Here is a 21,088-nt window from a genome sequence, read left to right as displayed (position 1 = left end):
ATTAAGCACATTTAAGTATATGGGAGCTATGTATAATGATATTCTGAGCTTAGACAGACTTCTGGATACAATTGCATTGACTACCATCAATTGTCTCTGATTGAATCAGTACTGTGTAGGGTAGGACAGTATGTACAGCACATGTCTCGTTCTCACACATGTACACATTATTTATCATTGCTGCAGTTATCAGGAGACCATCAAACTGCTGTTGCATGCAATGCATGAGGGCCTTCAAGGGTATATAAATACATGTTTCTTAGATGGTCTTGGATACACACAAATCAGTCATAGTCACCCTGGGTCATGGGTCCCTGTGTGCCTGACTTGATGCAACAGCAGCGCACATGTAAATGGTAGTAACTGCAAAAGGCTGTTTGAGAGATTTTGACTGTAAATATAGATATCTCAATTACTTTCTAGATAATGGTACACATTTTTTGTGGATATTTTTCTTGCTGTGCTTAGCCTACAGACCACATTCCTGATGAGAACAAGAGTAGATGACAAATCAAAGTATTAACACTACGAGTACTGCTATGTCTATCAATATGCTTTCCTGGTCCAGCAAATGACTATGGCTTTCCACTTTAATCTTTGTCAAATGTTCATATTGGAAATATAGGTTAAACATTTGAAAGGCTGTAAATGGGAAAAGATACATTAGAAATGAAATCTCAGCTCCACTGTTTCTGCCCATAGCCAATTTATTATGTTGTGAAATAGGATTTCATAGATAAAGATGAAATCAGCTGTGTACGGCACATCTCTGAGTTGCTTAAGGGTGTCAGAGATTGTACAGTTAGTTGATTTACTCCAGCTACCATTTGTAATATGTTTTCCAAGTAGCATTGTGTGCATGCATATTGATTGAAGGAGAGGGAAAGAAAATTCAAGGGGAAAGGAGGACATAGGTAGCTGCTTTTCCTCAAATCTATTGCTGGGAGAGACTTGTATGCTATTATTTTCATTTATGGTATCAGGCACTCATGGGGAAGGGGGATTGCCAGCAGCCAGTCAGATGAGCTGGATACTCAAGCTTAGCGTTCTTACCTATCCCTAGGATTGTCAACTATAAATTGTTGAAATCCCTGGAGATTTGAGGGTGTAACCTGGGGATGGTGGGGTTTGGGGAGGAGATGGACCTCAGCATGGTATAATACCACAACGTTCACTCTAAAACACAACCATTTTCTCCAGGGGAACTGATCTCTGTAGTCTGGAGTTCAGTTGTAATTCTGGGAGATTTCCAGGCTTCACCTGGAGCATGGAAACCCTACCTACTCCCTAACCAGAGGAATTCACAGTGACAAAACCCCACCCCATTGGGAATGCTATGGCAGCAACTCCCATGTCTGGTGGGACCCTTCACCTTCCTCCTCCAAGCCATGGAGTCATCCTGCTTAGCATGAGGACAAGCAGGCCAGATGACCCATGACAGAGCTAGCTCCTAACAGCAAGAGTCAGGCTGAGAGAGAAGAAGGTATCTGAAGATGATGTCACATGGCACTGTCAGACGTCCAGGGATGGCCAGAGGCATCAAGCTAGCTGACTAGACAGGCAAGAAGATTTAGGCATATGGCAGCTGGGATGAGTCTGACCTCTGGGCAATACCATATAACTAAGTAGAGTCCAGTGGTACCTCTAAGACCAACAAAAATTTACTGAAGGTGTGAGCTTTCATGTGCAAGCACAGATTTGCCCACAGAAGCTCACACCTTGAATAAAACTTTGTTGTTTTAAAAGTGCCAGTGTTTGTTCTATTGCTTCAGACCAACAGGGCTGCCCAGTGCCCACCTTGATCCATATAAATGAGACCAATTCCCTACTAGCCTTGTCCCGGTCTCAAGCTCAACTTCTCCAAGGGGCTTCCTTCCGATTTCGCAAAAGCTGCCCCAGGGCTACAACTTGCTCCGTCTCTTTAGTGTGGCAAGTGAGATCCTCTAAAAACCGGTTTCTGCTTGCCCAGTGAAAGTGGCAGAGTGAGTTGCAGCCCTGGGGCAGCTTATGAAGGAAGTCCAGTGGAGAAGAGGAGTGTGAGACTGGGACAAGTGGGGAATCGGTCTGAGTGTTCTGGATAATTAAAAGCAGAACAAAAAGGCTTTCACTTTAAGTTTTGTTACTTTTCACATCACATGTTCTTATCCTTCCTCCACGGAGTTCAAGGTGGTTCTCCTCACCGTTATTTTATCCTCACAACAACCCTACAATGCAAGTTAGGCTGAGAGACAGTGACTAGCCTAAAATGACCCAGTAAGCATAGTGAAGTGAGGAACTGAGCCCTGGTCTCCCCAGTTTCAGTGACCATAACCATCACCTCTAACTTTCCTTTAAGGAGTTTATTCACCTTCCTTGTATTTGATCTAGACATAATCCCTGTGAAGTAGATTAATCTGGGAGTCTCCAGGTAGCCCAGCATGGTCAAGTGAGGATTTTAACCAAGAGCAGGTAGGGTCTAATTTGATACTATAACCACTCACAAGACATCCTCTCTAGTTTATCTCCATATTCCATTATGGGACTGAAAGCCAGTGGCTTGCCCATGGTTATTTAATGAATTCATGGCTGAAGTTACGGGATATAAGTTACGGGATATAAGTTACGGAATAAGTTACGGAATAAATAAAAATAAGTGAGATTTGAACCTGTTTGACATCTCAGTCTTGGTGCTATACCAATTTCCCAGAGACTCTTAGGCCCTGATCTTCATTAATAAAGCACTGCTGATGTGCCTATCCTACAGAACAGCAAGAAGAGACTGTCCTCTGTCCCCTGTCCCCAGAGAAGCTTACTGGGTCAATTTTAACAGCGGGGAAGGCAAAAATGGCTAGCAGTAAATCCTTTGTAATTTCAGAGGTTAGCTCTGTTGGTCTGCAGTAGAACAGCCAGATTCACACCCTGTACCATATAAGCTTTTGAGAGTCAAAACTCTCTTCATCAGATACGTTGGAAATTAGTACCCCTTTCTATGCAACTTCCGCCAAGGCCAGGCCAAGATTCTGTGAAGCTATACCTGAACTCAGGCTGAGAGATACCTAGAGCCAAACACTGGGGACCTGTGATTAGACCCCCAGCCACATTCATTCCACTGGGGTGTGGGAATTGTAAGAAGCCCTGATATGATTTAAGGCCACATTGCTGGGAATGGAGGGTTAACTCTTTGCCACCATGTCATTTTTCTGATTGAATATGTCCCCTAAGATGGAAAAAAAGGTACCTGTCATTTGACCTACTATGGCTTAAAGCAACTGAGTGACATTTTAGATTAGGAAGATGGCATTAATCACTCTGCCCCAGTGATCCATGTGCCCATGGCTGTTGTCTGCAATTACTTGTCTGGGGAGCCAGTCACAGAATCCCAGGATCATGTGCTGTCAAGTCTGGTATGGAACAGCCAGATGATTCTGCTCTGTTGATCAGGCAAACAGACAGAAAGCTCTTTGTATGTCTATTAGGCCTTGCCAATCTAGAGGCTTCCTGATGTTACATACCCCCATTTCTAAATGGGCTCTGAGGCTCCAGCACAGACAATTCCAGGGTCCCAGCCCTGGATTTAAGCCCCAGAGTAATCAGAAACACCAAGAATTCATAACTACTCCACAGCAGTTCACACCCAATGCTGTTTTATGTATTGGCTCTTCCCCACATCTATTCAGCCAAAAGCTTATTTCCAAATAATAAGATGACTCTAATAGGATAGTAACAGACACCATGGCATTTGGAGGATGCTTCAAATGCTGTTTTAGCTTTTTGAATGAAGCCCAAGCATTTGGCAGACATTAGCATAGAACCAGAGTGGATGATGTGGTTAAAATTGGATGGAGCAATTTAATTTACTCCTTTGGCAAGGTTGCTTCTGTGCCTGATGGTCACATTAAAACAAATGACATTTCACTGCAATCCTTTTGGCTACATTTGATTTGTAAGACCGGCTTTGATTCAAAACTTGTATTTGGTGCTTCATTTTCTCTTTTTCTGAAATCCCTGCATTTAAAACTGGAATAGGTTGCTGGGGAACTGCTTGTTTAATAAAGTCGGAAGACAGTCTAACCAGATATATTGAATGTTATTAGGAAAGGTGGTACGCGCTTTCAAAAATAAATCAAATTAGTGGAATCGGCAGCTGTGGGTGGATTATGCCCTTTGAAGCAATGTGCTCTGATCAACATATACATTCTGACCAATTTAAATGTGCATTTTCCACCCAATTTTAAATACAATGCAAAAGTGGCTGATGGATTTAACCATTTCAGGGATTTAAGAATACACAAGTAAGACTACATAGGATAGGGTAATTGTGGGTGAGTCTTTTCAGATGGATGACCCATTATCACTCCACCTTCCTCATGTATTCATAAATGGGTATTTTTTTTTCTTTTAAAAAGGGGGAATTCTGTGGAGGAAACTTTTGTATTGCAAGGAATCCTAAGTCGGGATGAGCTGAAAGAGAGATGCTTCTCACAGTCATTCTTGGCACTGTGAAAAAGTGCTCTTTTTGCATCAGGGAATACATAGCAGAGGCAAAAATGTTAAAGTACAGGAAACTACTCCTAAATTGACTTTCTTTGTCCTCAATGGCACAGTGATGGCCAAATTTGATTGGTTACCATATTCTGAACTTCTGTGCACTTTGTGATGCTTGATTGGCTGGAATTTCCAATGTGAGAAGGAGAAGGATTAGAGTCTTTATATCCTGCTCTTCACTACCTGATCAGAGTGGCTTACAATCACCTTCTCTTCCTCTCCCTGTAACAGGCACCTGGTTCTCTGGATTAGAGTCCACCACACCACTGTACCAGACTGGCCTTGCCTCCAATGTCAGTTGACTTTATTTGTCCTTAGTGACATAGTCACACAGCCAAATTGGTATGGGTACTCAGTGTCATGATATTCTGTTTACTTTGTAATTTCCAGTTAGCTTAAGATCCTATGCAATTAACTGAGGAAAGGGGTGGTGGTGGTGGATAAAACCAGTGCATCTATAGAAAATGGAAGCAGCTGCGACCCACTAGAACTGAACAAGGTGAATATTCTCTAACACCGTTTCAATTTTGTGTGGGAAATATTTATGCCTCCAAACATCATTTTTAGACAAGTAAATCAATAAAAAGGAAACATTTGACATAGCCCTAATCCTAGGTATATATTATGAGGCACTGGTCATCTTCCTCTTCTATCAAAGCTAATAAAGAGTTCTTAGGATAGTAGAGCAATAAGATCAGAAAATAAACAGAAAAAAAATGCAGAAGACTTTGTTTTGGAAGAGGAGCTTAGGGAGAAACTGGCGAGGTGCCCAGAACAGTTCAGTCTGCTACAAAAAAGAAAGGCACTGTTGATTAGACTCTTCATCTGTTTAGTGGCTGTTTTAATTCGCCATGTACTGCTAAATGCTGGAGAGGTGGCTAATGTCTTCATATTTATTTACAAAGCTCAGTAATTAGCAAGTCAGGGAACAATGCAACAGGTGCTCTTACTAAGGTCACATAGAGGTAGCATCTCCACCTTTGCCTGAAAAGGCAGAAGAGAATCACCCCCATGTCACGAGACCCCTTATTTTAGCCTCCACAAAGCATAACAAACTTAGTATATAGCTGTCTTGTAATAATGAAAAGGAGGCTTTGTTGCACATGTAACTAGCTGGTCTTTTGAAAAGGTGTTTTCAAGGCAAGCTGTTGGCTGTTGCCGTTTTGGAGCACAAAGGGGACCCTTGTAGAGTCGCTCATTTGGCTCTGGAAATTTCTACAAATTTGGGGGTGGTGCCTGTAGAGAGTAGCATTATCAGGAAGGGAGTGAGTTCAGTGGGAATGTAATGCCATGGAGTTTGCCCTCTGGAAAAGTAATTTCCTCCAGGGGAACTGACTGTTGAAGTTTGGAGACAAATTGTAAATCTGGGAGAATTCCAGGCTCCATCTGGAGGTTGGTAACCATAGACTCTTGTTGTTCATAGCTTCCTTAATCCCTGAATCACTGGGGAGGCCAACTGAAGGCATTATTCTGATCTGAAATACTATAACCACTGCCTAGAATCCTCCCATTTGGGGGAATCAGAATCCCCCCCCCAAAAAAAAACCGCCCTAGTCTTAGCTCCTAGATATGCTCAGCTTTTGCAATTTGCTCCTGAAGGAAGCCAGTCTACCCCCTATACTTGCTAACTTTGGGACCAGAGTGCCTGACATGGTAGATTTTGAAAATTCAAAATCCAGAACCAGTTCCAGATTTTGGGATGCCCTGGGCCGACAGTGCTCACTACCCTCCCTCTCTCTGCCTGCCACCAGATTCCCCACCTGAGCATCCACATGCTTGTGCATCTTTCCTGCATCTTCTCATGAGCCCTTTCACCACCCCCACACCCATGGCTGCCTGTATCACCTGCATGACTTTCCCTGAAAATGCTGGACAGAGAGTACAGAGGGGAGCACGGGGAGCATAGTCCTTGTAAACAAATGTGTGTGGGAGTGAATGCACATCAGTGGCAATACTCCCCCCTTCAAGGAGCCCTGGGTCATGACAGATGCCCCACTCCATGGTATGCTGACACCCAACCCTGTCTGAATCAGATCTGGTGTCATAATGCTGTGTGGGATATATCTTCTGAATAATGGATGGATTTGTGGTTTTACTTTCAAAAAATCAGGAGAAATGGCAGCTAAACTGTTGATCAGATGGATTTTCTTTTTGCATCTTTTTGATCATTACTGCAAGGTCAAACTCAGAGGTAAATCATAGGAATGAGACCATCTGAACAGATTCAGATGCTTGTCTCTTGATTTTCTGCCTTTGCATCTTGCATTTCTTGGTTCTGCTCTACCAGATTGTCATTTGAGGTTCACTTTCATTATCTACGAATGAATAGATAGTTTAAGAATCTATTTTTAAAAAGTCAGTCTTGCCTTATTCCAATGGTCAGGGTGATTGACATAGTTTTAAAAAGTAAGTAGAAAAATTTCTTTCAGCCAAGTAAAAATTGATCACTCCCACCAAAAGATTTTAAAGTATACTTAAAACTGAACAAATGACCAGAGTCCATTCCATAGAACTGGAGCCATCTCAGGGAAATGGAGGACACTGATAAAGGAAATGGAGGACACTGGTAAATGGAGGACACTGATAAAGGAAATTGGTGGGGTAAGCTGAGTTGGCATGCAGGCTCTTACAGGTAGAGGTGCTCAACCTATTGGTATAAGTGGTGCCCCTCATTCTGAGAATGGACCATTGGGAAGATGCAATGGAGTTTGTTCTAGATCAGTGGGGAAACCATCATTTACACCATCTCTCCCCAAGAGATGGATAATCTACTATACACTTACCACATGTCAGGTTCTGGAGGGTTCTGGCTAGAGTTCAGAACTCTCCTTTTAAAAGGTTCCTTGGAGTTAGTACAACTCCAGGCTCGCTCACTCCTTTAACCCCAAGGGGCAGAACCCATTGGAATGACAGGCTTCCTGACCACTGGGTTGCCTGCTTGGGTTTCCAGCCTTCCTGCCCCTTCCTTCTAGCTTCTTTCTTTGACTCATCAAATTACTCAAATGGTAATGCTGTCACGAGTGGAGCAGAGTTATCTGAATATGATTTGCATCCTTCCTCTCTGTCTCCTCAAAGTAACTTATATAATTAATGTAAATTATTGTTTCCCACAATATATTTGTGAGAAAGCAAGCTAGAATTGTGGGGGAGAATGTAAATTAAGCCAGGAATTATATGAAAAAATCAAACTGATGCAATAGAAGATGATAAAGAGAGAGAAAACGTGACCTTGTTCAAAACGCAGAGGTCATGCAAGTAATAACAGAATATTCCATCAATCCAAAGATTCTTTTGCTGTATTATTAATTTTTGTTCTAGGCCACAAGTTGTAAAGGGAGAAAAATTCTCTCAGTAAACAACTCAGCTATGAATCTATTCTGTCAGACACAGCAATCCCCCCGCCCCCAATGGCAGCCCAAAGATGGTGTTTTTGTTGTTGTTTTGTTACAAGAAGCTGAACAAGATGTACAAGAAGAAGAAAAGAAAAAATCCACCTGATGCAGAGAGTTTCAAATAACTTAATTAGAGATCTGAAGGTTATGAGGAATATTTTAGTGGGGAACTTGCTGTGCTGACAGAGGGCACTGGCTTGCCTTTCTTTGCTATGAATGCTAACACAAGAACTTCAAAACATATAATTATTGTTACAGATTCTGCCTGAGGATCTTCAGGGATTGATTCCAGCTCTCAACAGTGTCAGTTCTACAGTATTTGAGGCTACTGAGAATTTTGAAGAATAGAATACACTTGTAGAGTATTACACCGGGGTTGGTATTAGGGGTGGCATCATTAAGCACCCACTAAAATCTTGCAGGAAGGCCCACCCCCCTAGAAGATGATAGGTCAGTCTCTCATTTCCCAATAGTAAAAAAACAACAACCCTAAAATAAGTGAAAAAAACAAACTTCAAAAAAAAAAAAACCACAATCAAACAAACAACAAAACTCCACCTACAGATGGCATTCTATTACTTTCTCTAGGAAATCCTCCATCCAACCAAACGGTGGAGAGGCTTCCAGCCAGCATCAGTATCTTGGTGAGAGGTGTGGTGGAGGACTGCAGAAGCCAGACTCCAATTCTTCCAGTACAGTCACAGTTGTGGAAGAACCAAAGATATCTGAAACAGAGGAGAATGAAGAGAGTTACAACATGTGCCCAGAAAACCCATTAAAGGCTTTAGCAGGGAGACGTAGTCCTTCCAGGATGTCAGTTTCAGGTCATGCATGATTTTAAAGGTAAGTTTTGGATACAGAAACTAATCAGCAAACAGTGAACTAGCATGGTCCCACCAGCTGATTCTAGATTACAAGCAGGCTGATGCATTTTGTGCTAGTTGATTTCTGGGTCAACTTAAAGGACAGCCCCACACAAGGCAGCCTCATGTAGAGCATGTTACAATAATCAAGCATCAAGGTTATCAACATAGCCAGCTTGGGTATCTGTATATAAGAAACCAGCCTCCTAGCTAAATATAGGTAGGGGAAAACAGCATTTTTCACTGTTATGGGAGACCAATGGGGTCTAGCAAGACTCCCAGGGTTTTAAGAAACTCTTTTAATAGCACTCCAGTCATGGTAGGAAACAGTCTCATTTCAGCAGGGTTCCCAACTGCTGGGTGGGGCCTCAGGATCTCCTGGAATTTCAGATGGTTTCCAGGCTATGGAGTTCAATTTCCATGGGGAAAATGGTAGCTTTGGAGGGTGGATTCTATGGCATCATATCCATGCTGAGCTTATACTTCTAACCCATACTCTGTTCTTCTCAAGTTTCAACCCTTAATCTCCAGGAATTTTCCAATTCAGAACTGGTAAACCTAGAGCATTAGCCTTCCAGACAGCATCAGCTTAGAATTTTCTGGTTTCAACTTCAGTCTGTTCTTTTTTAGGTACTTCACTACCACATTGAACCACTGAGTCAGGTCAGAGAAAAAAGCTGGTGGCTTATTCAGAGAAATATATAGCTGGATGTCTCCACCATATTGATGACAGCCTACTCCAAAACTTCAGGTGATCTCATTAAGAGGCCTTAGCACAGAGAATGATGACACTGGCCCTCCCCATATCAGCTTCGAGAGGGATGGTTCAGTGTTGCCACTTTCCATTAATACTCCTCTTTTTTGGCCAGATAAAAGTTCTAAAAATGCAGGGACATGTTATTAAATCACCAAATGGAAGCAAATGAGATATAGATTACAGGTTGCTGCTAAAATATAAATACTGGAACATGACTTCAGCATCCAGGTGGGCAGCCATGTTGGTCTGAAGCAATAGAATAAAGTTAGAGTCCACTGGCACCTTTAAAACCAACAAAGTTTTGTTCAAGATATCAGCTTTCGTGTGTATGCACACTTCCTCAGATACCAAAAGTGTTTGAATTTTAGAAAGGACACAGCAGGATTTCAACTTGGAAGGAATGTTGCAGTCAATGTGCACAATGAACTCAATCTAGTGCTGCCTCTGCATGTGAGGGGAGTCATTCTATCATGTCCTGCACAAGAACTCCTTCATGGCTGAGATAGTTAACCCTTCAGCCTTGGAAGCATGCTCCTGGGCTTCCTGTACAAGTTTGACAAAGAATGTGTGGTTAGCTAGGGTTCAATAAAGAAAATGAAAAGAGATTCAAGAACAGTTCTGAGGGAGAGCCTGAGAACTGAGCTATTGCTAAAAACTGCATTGCAGGAGTATCATGGGGAAAATAATTATTGGAGTGCCACAAAGAGTAAGGCTGCCAGCATTGCATTGGGAAATATCTGGAGATTTTGGCAGTGAAGCCTGGAGAGGTTTGGGGAGGTGAAGGACCTCAACATGGTACGATGCCATAGAATCCACTCTCCAAAGCAGCCTTTTTCTTCAGGAGAACTGGAGATCTTTAGGTTCCATCTCAAGGTTGGTAACCCTACATGAAGGGACCGCAACTGGATCTGCTTGCCATTCTCATGAACAGCAGGTGGGCAAAAAGTGAAGAAAGTGGGAACTGCGAAGAAAATTGAAGCCTGACACAAAGCAAGAAAAAGAAGCCTGTAAAGAAAATGTTCTACAGCTGGAAGAAGGCAGACACCAGGAGCTAATGCAGAAGGGGGGGGAAGAGACATCTAGGAAGGTTGGCGAGGAACACTAGGCTAATGGCGAAACATTTGGGAGGTCTCTGATAGAATCATTGACAATGGCTAGCCTTGTTCTTGGAACCTGCCCTGTGCCATTCTGCAAGGCACAGAATTTCATACATTCCATATGCTATGGGTACTATATTTTCTTCTTTTCCTTTTAAGCTTGTTGCATTGTGTATTTCAACATGTACTTTCAAGTCAGGTTGTTCTTGGCTCATGCAAAAACATCAGAGACTGAGAGAAAGGCACCCAGGGAGATGAACTGTGAGTGGGTCCACAAAGTGATACTTTGGTGTGGTTTAGTGCTTAAGTGGTATAGCGGTTAACTGCTGTAGTAGTGTAGTGGTTAATTCTGGTGTAGTGGTTAAATGTGCAGACTCTAATTTGGGAGAACAGGTTTGATTCCCCACTCCTCCATATGTACTTGCTGAGTGACCTTGGGTTAGTCACAGTTCTTGAAAGAGCTGCTTTTTTCAAGAGCATTTCTCTCAGAGTTCTCTCAGCTCCACTTACCTCACAGGGTGTCTGTTGTGGGGAAGAGAAGGGAAGGGAGAGGAGATTGTAAACTGCTCTGAGACTCTGAGTGAGAGGCAGGGTATAAACCAATCTCCTCCTCCTCCAACTTTCTACATTACTTGAGCAGTAAGTTTTTAAACTTTCAGACATGACCTCCCCTAAATCAAAATGGTATCCCAGAGGAGTGTTTTCTGTGCCTCTCCAACTCCATTTGTTTAGTTTTTCAAAATCCCTTATTATATAGCTTTTTGACACACATTTTTACTATCCACATTTTTAACAATCCCCTCTTTATGGACCAATGGGTTAACAAGCTCTGGGAATACTTCCTTTTTGATAAAATATCTGATTTTAAACAGATGCCTCAACGACAAGTACATCAGCATTCTTTAAAAGAGAAATGTTTGCCTTTTCTAAGTTGGAAATTGGACTTTCCATTAGACTAGTCAACTTGATATCTTTTCATTATTAACTTTTCATTGATTGGCTCCATTTCTCTTTCAGTGTATCTTCAGCAGCCACAATCTTATTTTACTCCACTTTACCAACCTTTATTAAACCTGTTAATTTGTAACAAATTGTATCTATTTTATTTGTTTATATGTATATACTCTATTGTTAATTGGATTGAGCCTCTTCTTAATTGTGCTCTTCTATTATGTGTATGTTTCTGTTTTTGACTTTGAAATAAAGGTTTTTTTGGAAGTTAAAAAAAGGTTTGGTTACTCTTCACAATAATATGCACTTCTGCATGTTATCTTTCAGTCAATTGCAAGATATCGCCATACATTTACATTCATTAGAGTAAGTTTTGGAGTTCAGATAGTACGCTCATTTTAATTCTACCATATATGTAAAAATGTACAATATATGAGATAGCGTGGTTTATAGCATTAATATTTTACTAGCTTTATTGTATATATTAGATTGTAATGGAAGTCATTACTATTGACCGTGTTGATTAGAAGATCTAAGAATATTCCAGTTTATCACAGATTTTGTTCCTGTTTGGATGATTGGATTGAAACATTGGCACATGTATTGTTTCACTGTAAATGTTGCAGGCAAGCATGTTTAGACTTATTGAAACTTTTTTATGGGAAGAAAAAGCCTTCTTTTGTGTACAAAGAATTCTTGAATTTACTGGTTGGAGTTATCCAGTAAAATACTGTGTAAGTTGCAAAATTTCTCTCCTTTGCCATAAAAATCTGGGTGAAGGTAAGTTTTAGAGTTCAGATAGTACGCTCATTTTAATTTTACCATATATGTAAAGATGTACAATATATGAGATAGTGGTTTATAGCATTAATATTTTACTAGCTTCATTGTATATATGCCTTGTGGGCTGTAACAGATTGACTGACTGGATTTAAAAACCCTCAAAGATATTTTAAAAAAAATCAGTCTGCATTTTTATTATTTGACACTGAGAAAGCCTTTGATAGATTTGAATGTGCCTGTTTATACAATGTTTTCTTTGTCTGACTGTGGTAACTTGTTTCTAAAACAGTTTGACATTCTATATGCTTACTCCTGGTCCAAAATTCTTATCATGGCATGTTTTTAAACCCAGTTAGTATGTGTAGAGGAACTATGTAGGGTAATAAGGTTTACTTTTTTGCTATCTCATGATATTAAAAAAGATAATAAAAAGATATTGGATTTATATCCTGCCCTCCACTCTGAAGAGTCTCAGAGCGGCTCACAATCTCCTTTACCTTCCTCCCCACAACAGACACCCTGTGAGGTGGGTGGGGCTGGAGAGGGCTCTCACAGCAGCTGCCCTTTCAAGGACAACTTCTGCCAGAGCTATGGCTGACCCAAGGCCATGTTAGCAGGTGCAAGTGGAGGAGTGGGGAATCAAACCCAGTTCTCCCAGATAAGAGTCTGCACACTTAACCACTACACCAAACTGGCTGTCCAGTTATTTAGCTTTACTTTATTTAGCAAAGTCATAAAATTTCTGGAATTAAGTCTGAAAACTTTCATTCCCAGACCAAACTGGTTGTAGATGAAGCTGTCATTTATTTGACCAATACCGATCAATCTGCATTAGACACACATAGTAAGGTGTTGGGTTACAAGGTTAACCTGGAAAACTGACATTATTAGTTTTAATACAGAAAAACTCTAGTTAGATAGTAATAACATTCCATGAGCTTAAATGGAATTCAAAATCAGTTAGATTTAAAGGAATTCAGATCAGAAGAAACATTAAAATGATACTGAGACAGTTTTGAACCTCTAATGAGAAATGTTACATGCAATTTAGATATGTGTAGCACTGAAAATACTCTTTTGGGTCATGTTAATATAAAAAAAAATCAATTATTCCCAACCAGATTTTCTCTTATGTAATATTCCCATATCACTGGAAAAGGGGCTGCAAAAAATAACAAAATTTGATCTCAGACTTTATGTGAATGGGCATATAGCCTAGAATTAAGATGAACTCTGCTCAAGATAGATGGAACAGAGGCAGCTGTGGCTTGTCTAATATTATATACTACTGCACTGCCAGAGTGTTATGGATGATGGACTGACTAAAGGATGGTGACAGCTACACATTTATAGGTTTGGAACAATCCCAAGTTGGACCTGCATCGACAATTTTATTGTGGCTTGGGAAAAAAAGAAAATACAGCAATTTTATTCTAATGTTAATTATATAATTAATGCCATTCTAAACTCTTGGGATATATTTAGCTGTAAATTGTTACCTCCTGATTCTTAATTTGTCTCCAGACTGAGAAGAGGCAGATTTTAAAGGAAACATGTTTGATCAACAATTTTATCTGAACTAATAACAATGCCTTTTGTTACAAGGATTTATTGATAATAATATTCTTATATATTGAGTTAATGATGGAATTTCTGCAGAGAGAATTATATTTCTTTCCCTCCAAAATTTGCACATTCATAGTTCTTTTTGTGTGTGAAGTGCCATCAAGTTGCAGCTTATTTATGGAAACTCAATAAGATTTTCAAGGCAAATGATTAAGCAAAGGTGGTTTGCCATTGTCTTCTTCTGCAAAGTCTTCTTTGGTGGCCTTCCATCCAATTACAACTCTGCTTAGCTTCTAAGGTCTGATGACATTGGGCTGTACTATATCATTCCACATCCCCCATAGTTCTTTAATGAAACAACAAAAAAATAAAAGTTGTACTCTTCACTACGTAATGTGAATCTACCTGACCACAGTGATTGCTTTCAGAAGCCCAGCTTTGAGTGTCCCTGCCTTATGAGACTAGATGAGTGCCAACTTAAGAAAGAACCTTCTCAGTTGTGGTGCTGAAACATTGGAAATCCCTCCCCAGGTACATTCTCCTGTCTTCCTCAATTGTTGCCTTCCACTACAGATAGAGGCTTTTTTGTTTGTTTTATGTGGCCTTCCATTACTCCTTATTAGCACTTCTCCCTGTTCTTGTGGTGGGGTGTGTGTGTTTATATTTTACGGGCTTATTTTATGTTGTATTTGTTTTACATTTTGTGTATGTGTGTATACATATAGTATGTGTGTTTTTAAAATGCTTTTTTAATGTTTGAAATGGTTTAATGTTTGCTACATTAAGGGCCCTGAATTGGGTGGAAAGGGGAAATAGAAATGTGTTAAATACAAATAAATAAATACTGGGGATCATGGGACTTACATATAGGGGCAGTAGTAAGGAAGTGAAATGAGACTGAGTGAAAAAGCTGCCTGGATTTAACTTTTTTTGGCATGAATCGATAGTTCAGTAGAGGTTACCCAACAGTCATTCATGAACCTAATAGTCACTGAGCCTATTGTCCCATTATATTTTATCAAGTGATGCCATAAGCATGAGTTTGAAGGTATCCAATATCCATAATCTGTTGCGGACTTCTGCAATGTTTTAGATTTCAAAAGTTGCATAAGCAGCTTATATTTCAGATGCCTTTGTGCCTGGAATCGGGACCAGTCCATGGGGGCAGGAGAAGAAGGATCATACAGACGTACCTTCTGTTTGTGAGAGAGAGTTGATGAATGCCAATCACTTTTTTAGCCTGCTCCTTTCAGCCTGCAGCACCCGGGTCTGCATGCCCCACCCATTCAGTGATGGACTGACTTCTAAGGTAGGCCACAGGAAGCTGCTTTAGAACTGTGTGGCTAACAGCCAGTGCTGGGCCCACTTGCCCTCAAACATCCTGGGCCCACTTGCCCCAAAGCATTCTCCTCCTCCACCCAGGAACAAATGCTGCCCCCCCCCCAGCCCATGGCTGGGAGAGTTTTGTCTTAAGATAGAATTTTAAGATGAAAACAGTTTTAGCCTCAGATTATCAGTTATATAAATAAAAGCCAACTGTGGTGGCAATTCTGAGGATTTTAATTCATTAGATGTGGCTTGCACAGGATTGGCTCACACTGTCTCTGCCATGCCATCAGCTGATTCTGCTCTCCCCGCCCACCGCCAGCCCCATCAGGCAATGACACCAGCATAAGCCTACTGTCCTTCGAGGGAGACAGTTCTCTGCTGATAGGAGGGCCTGTTGTAGGAAGTCCAGGACAGTTTGTCTGAGAGTGGGCAAGGAGGTGCAAAGGTGTAAAACTAGGCTTCCCAATCCCCAGGTCCCAGCGGGGGATCTCCTGGTTTTACAGGCTTCCCCCCTCCCCCAGCCAGCTGGCCAGCGGGGGAAGCTCCACCCCCACAGCCATTATGCACCTCCAGGAACGATTCCCATAGGGAATGAAGGGGAATTGATCCGCGGGTGTCAGGGGCTCTGGGGGGGGGGCTGTTTTTTGAGGTAGAGGTGCCACATTTTCTGTATAGCATCTAGTGCCTCTCCCCAAACTCTCTCCCAAGTTTCAAAAGGATTGGACCAGGGGGTCCAATTCTATGAGCCCCAAAAGAAGGTGCCCCTATGCTTCATTATTTTCTATGGAAGGAAGGCATTCTAAAAGATGTGCTGTCCCTTTAAATGTGATGGCCAGAACTCCCTTGGAGTTCAATTATGCTTGTCACACCCTTGCTCCTGGCTCCGCCCCCAATGTCTCCTGGCACCACCCCCAAAGTCTCCTGGCTCCATCCCCAAAGTCCCCAGATATTTCTTGAATTGGACTTGGCAACCCTATGTAAAACTGGGGGGAAATTTGTGGTGCATGGCCCCCCAGACTGCCCCCCAGCTACAGGCCTGTGCTCATGAGAAAATAGTTGGGTTCCTTCTCTTCAACTGAGGCAAAAATAATGTTCATTCACAGCAGGGAGGAGTCCTTTCCGCCTGCCAATACTCCTCACTCTTTCTATTCCAATTAGGCTACAGTGGGCTCATATGACAGAATGGACTCTGAGGGAGAGGCCTTTCCACCTGTTGCCAATCTCCAGGTGGGAGCTGGAGATCACTCAGAGTTACAACTGCTTTCCAGATGACAGAGATCAGTTTCCCTTGGAGGAGGGAGGGAGGGAATGCCTTCACTTGGGTGGGTGAGAAGACGCAAGGCTGAGGGGAGCATTTGCACAGAGGCCTTTAGTGGTACCTTTCCACGTTGGTCAGAAATTCTTAAGCCCTCTGAGGGAGGCCTTTCCTCCTGGGGAACCACTGTTGTCAATCTCCAGGTGAGAGCCGTAGAAGCTGACTGGGTGATTTCGAATCAGCCTAACCATGGGATTGCGGTAAGCTGATGTAATGGCTGACGACTCCTCCCTATTAAACAGTCTGTCAGAGATAGACTGTTGGTCTGAAAGGCCTCACTACAGGCCTCTGAGGCAGAACTCCTTGGGCCCAGTCCTAACTATGGCTGACAGTTCCAGGTTGGTGAGAAATTCCTGGAGATTCTGTGGTGGAGTTTAAGGAGGGCATAGCAGTTAGGGCTTCAGTGGTGTCTGTCGGACCCAGGTCCCTTGCTGTGGAAACTGACTGACTGATTTCAGACCAGTCACAGACTTCCAGCCTAACCTGCCTCACAGGGTTGTTGTTCAGATCATATTGGGGGGGAGAATGATGTAAACTGCTTTGGTTCCCCCCCCCCCCCCACTGTGAAGAATAACTAATTTTCCTATATAGAGGCTGCAGGGAGGGCAAAGGTGATGGAAAGCTGAAGTCAGAGGGGCAGAGAAAGAGATAGGTTGCCAACTCCAGCTTAGGAAATTCCTGGAGATTTAAGGGGCTGGGCCTGGAGAGGGCAGGGTTTGAGAAGGGGTGGGACCTCAGATAGGTACAATGCCATAGACTCCAAACCAACAATTTTATCCTGGAAACTGTTGCCAATCGCCAGGTGAGGGCTGGAGATCACTCAGAATTACAACTGCTCTTCAGATGTCAGAGATCAGCTCACCTTGAGGTGCAGTGGAGTGAATGCCTTCACTTGGGTGGGTGGGAAGACAGCAAGGGTGGCAGACACTTACCCAGAGGCCTTGAGTGGTACCTTTCCATGTTGATGGGAAATTCCTGGAGATTCTGTGGTGGACTTTGAGGGCATAGGAGTTAGGGCTTCAGAGTGGGGACTGGTGGACCCAGGTCCTTGCTGTGGAAGCTGACTGACTGATTTCAGACCAGTCACAGACTTCCAGCCTAACCTGCCTCACAGGGTTGTTGTTCAGATCAAAGGGGGCAGAAGAGAATTATGTAAGCTGCTTTGGTTTCCCACCCTCCACTGTGAAGAAAGCCTATGTAGAAGCTGCAGGGAGGGGGAAGGAAATAGAAAGCTGAAGTCAGAGGGGCAGATAAAGGGAAGGAGATAGGTTGCCAACATACTTAGGGAATTCCTGGATATTTAAGGGGTGGGGTTTGAGGAGGGGTGAAACCTCAGACAGGTACAATGCCATTTCCTCCTAGGGAACCACTGGAGATCACTCCAATTTACAACTGCTCTCTAGATAGCAGAGATAGCTCCGCTTAAAGTGGGGGGATTTTAATGCCTTCACTTGGGCGGGTGGGAAGACAGCAAGGGTGACAGGCACTTGCCCAGAGCCTCCATCTAGAGTCCGTTGTATTTTCCCCCACAATGGGCCTTTCTCTTAGTCTCTATATAAACTGTAAACTTGATGTAAAATATATATATTTGGAAATTATTCAAGGAATGTTTGTGTTGTGTGTGTGCATATTATGACAAACAATTATGTTGAATTAAAGTGTTTCAACTAATGAAACAGGTTTGTAGGTGGACAAGGCTATTTTGGGATAGGAGTTATGGCTCAGTTGCTCAGTGTTCCCTTCAAAGGCTGGTTCTAAATATTTCCCAAATAAATCTGAACTACCTGTTGATATTTATTACTCAAATTTAATAACAGGTGACTCTTCCAGCTCTGGAATTTCTGTTACATAAATGAAAAAAAGTACATTGTTCATTGTCATCATACCTTTTTAACCCTCTAGGGTAACTAGAGGAATTTTAAAAGTTGCCAGCTGGTAATATAATTACCAGTTATGAGTTACCCACCAGGTATTAACCTGAGGGACGGGAGAGAGTCCATGAACAGATGTGCAGCCATTTTAGTAATTAATGTCTTATATGGGTAGCAATGCTTAATCTCTTTCAAACCCTTTTGGTCCCATACTGTGCATTCATGACTACTGTTTCTGAAATTAAATGTTCTCTCAGAAAACCTGCCTTTCGGGGAAGCTTAGCTACTGATCTTCCCATTGAAGAACTTCTGATAATCTTCTGAGGAACTCAAGGGATGCTGAGGACACAGTTTGAAAATCAATGATCTAAAGAGTGACTAAGCAGCTAGTCTAAGGCTTCCTTTAATTTAACAGACCCCAGTGAATTGAGAACATGACTATTTCCTTAATTCTGTTGACAAATATCCCATGTATGTGAATTAAACACTCTATTTCTACAAGCCCTGGTACACATTTTAGGAGATCCTCATGAGCATGCTGGAAATATCTGTACAACACTGATGAAGAAACAGGGATGCACCATAATTCCCTGTTTCATATCTTATTATGTTTTCATCAGTGCTTTTGGTACTCTGATTTCACTGTTGATTTTTTTAAGTGTCTTAGTACTGAATATGCCTGCTGCACCAGCTTTATATGCACACAATGTATATCGTTGATATGTATCACTATATGTGATTATGAAGAGTTGCCCCCACATATATAACAAAATCTGGCCAAAGGGGACAACCACAACTAGCACCTGGGAATCGACGAACATAGGGGATTGCTCACATTTGCAGACCAAAATTAAAATAGTCAGGAAGATTGAGGGAACACCCTCAAAACTAATATGGAGATTTATCATAAGGACAGGACAGTTATGACAAATGTGTGCGGGCAGGAAACAATGATAGAGAAGGGAGAAAGCAGAGGGTATAAAGCAGTCAGTAACCAAATATTCCTGTATATTTAACATTCAAGTGTGGATCCACAAATCTAGGATGATTACTGGTTCCAAAGAATTGGAACCTATGTTGTTATTAGTCATGTATATGGAGGTGTCATGGGAGAGACACAACATGGAGGTGTCATTTTTTGGCAGCCTCCATTGTTGACAAATTTCATTCTATCTTGCTGTTATAAAACAAAACAAAATGCCATGCCTCTGACTCTTTAGACAGAAATAGGAAAACAGAAAGAAAATATAACTGAGGATGAGAACATTAAAGGTACTTGAATCAACTCTGCCTGAGAGTCTCCAGAGTGCCTTTGATCATATTGAGCAAGGCCAACAATTCATTTGACTCCTAGTTCTCCACTACAAGAAAGCCTCTGCCTTCATAGCAACCATCAGCAGGCAGTGGGTGAGACTGGTAGTCGCTCTGTCCGAAGTTGCAGGTGTGTCTCTGTGTTAAGTGCCATCAAGTTGCTTTCAACTCATGGCAACCCTATGGATGAATGTCCTTCAAAACATACTTTCTTTTTGGATTGCTTTTGAAGTAAGAGTTGGTCAGAAGTGGTTTATCATTGCCTTCTTCTGCACAGTACTAACCATGGTTAGCTGAAGTGGCATTGCCATTGGCTACAAAAGATTCTCTGCCAATGTCACCTTCTACTATTGCTGCTGCCCAGTAGCTGCCCTTTAGGATTCTACCACCACTATCGTTATAGGAACTGTCTGTTCTCTTCTGCTGATGTGGCTGTTGATTCCTGAAGGGGGTGGATGCATGTCTAGTGTCTCAGCTGAGATCATTCCACCTAGAGTGACTCTGCTAGGATATTAGACTCTTGACAGAGTTTAGACCCCTTATGGTAATGTTCTTAACTTCACTGACACACACAACCACCCTCACCAGGTTAAGATGTGAATTCAAGACAGAGTCAAGGCTACAGGCAACACTGAAATTCCATATAGAACTCCAGATATGTGTTTGCCCCTAACAAGCAACAGGAGGGAATGGAGTAATATGGATTAAGAAGAAGAAAAAGAGAAGATGAGAAGAATTGGATTTATACCCCGCCCTTCATTACTCAAAGCAGTCTCAGAGTGGCTTACAATCTACTTTCCCTTCCTCTCCCCACAACATACACCCTGTGAGGTAGGTGGGATTGAGAAAGCTCTTCCAGAACTGCTCTTGAGTGCAACAGCTTTGAGAGAACTTGTGGCCAAGATCACATCAGCAGGTGCATGTGGAGGAGTGGAGAATCAAACCCGATTCTCCCGGATAAGAGTCCATGCACTTAACCACTACACCAAACTGGATTAGGACTATGGCATTAGGAAAAAACAATTTTTAATTCTTCCCCCATGACATTTACCCCAGTGAAAATGCCCTTCCAATCAACTTTAAACCATGGTAAGGAAAATAAAAAGCCAGGGAAACTATGGATATCTCTTTCTTGACTCTACTTGAGTTTAAAATAGGCTTGGGGACTGATTTTTTTTATATTGGGAAACTTGTAACTGTCAAATAACACATTCAGGCATAGAATTCCAGCCTCCCACACAGGGACAAATTGGTGATATATATAACAGTCATCAGTAGCATTGAGGCACTAGCATTGCCAAGTATTCTGAGTTCCAACTTAGCTCAGCT

The sequence above is a fragment of the Heteronotia binoei genome, chromosome 11 (assembly GCF_032191835.1).
Source record: "Heteronotia binoei isolate CCM8104 ecotype False Entrance Well chromosome 11, APGP_CSIRO_Hbin_v1, whole genome shotgun sequence".
Classification (NCBI taxonomy): domain Eukaryota; kingdom Metazoa; phylum Chordata; class Lepidosauria; order Squamata; family Gekkonidae; genus Heteronotia; species Heteronotia binoei.
This window is presented reverse-complemented; position numbering follows the sequence as displayed.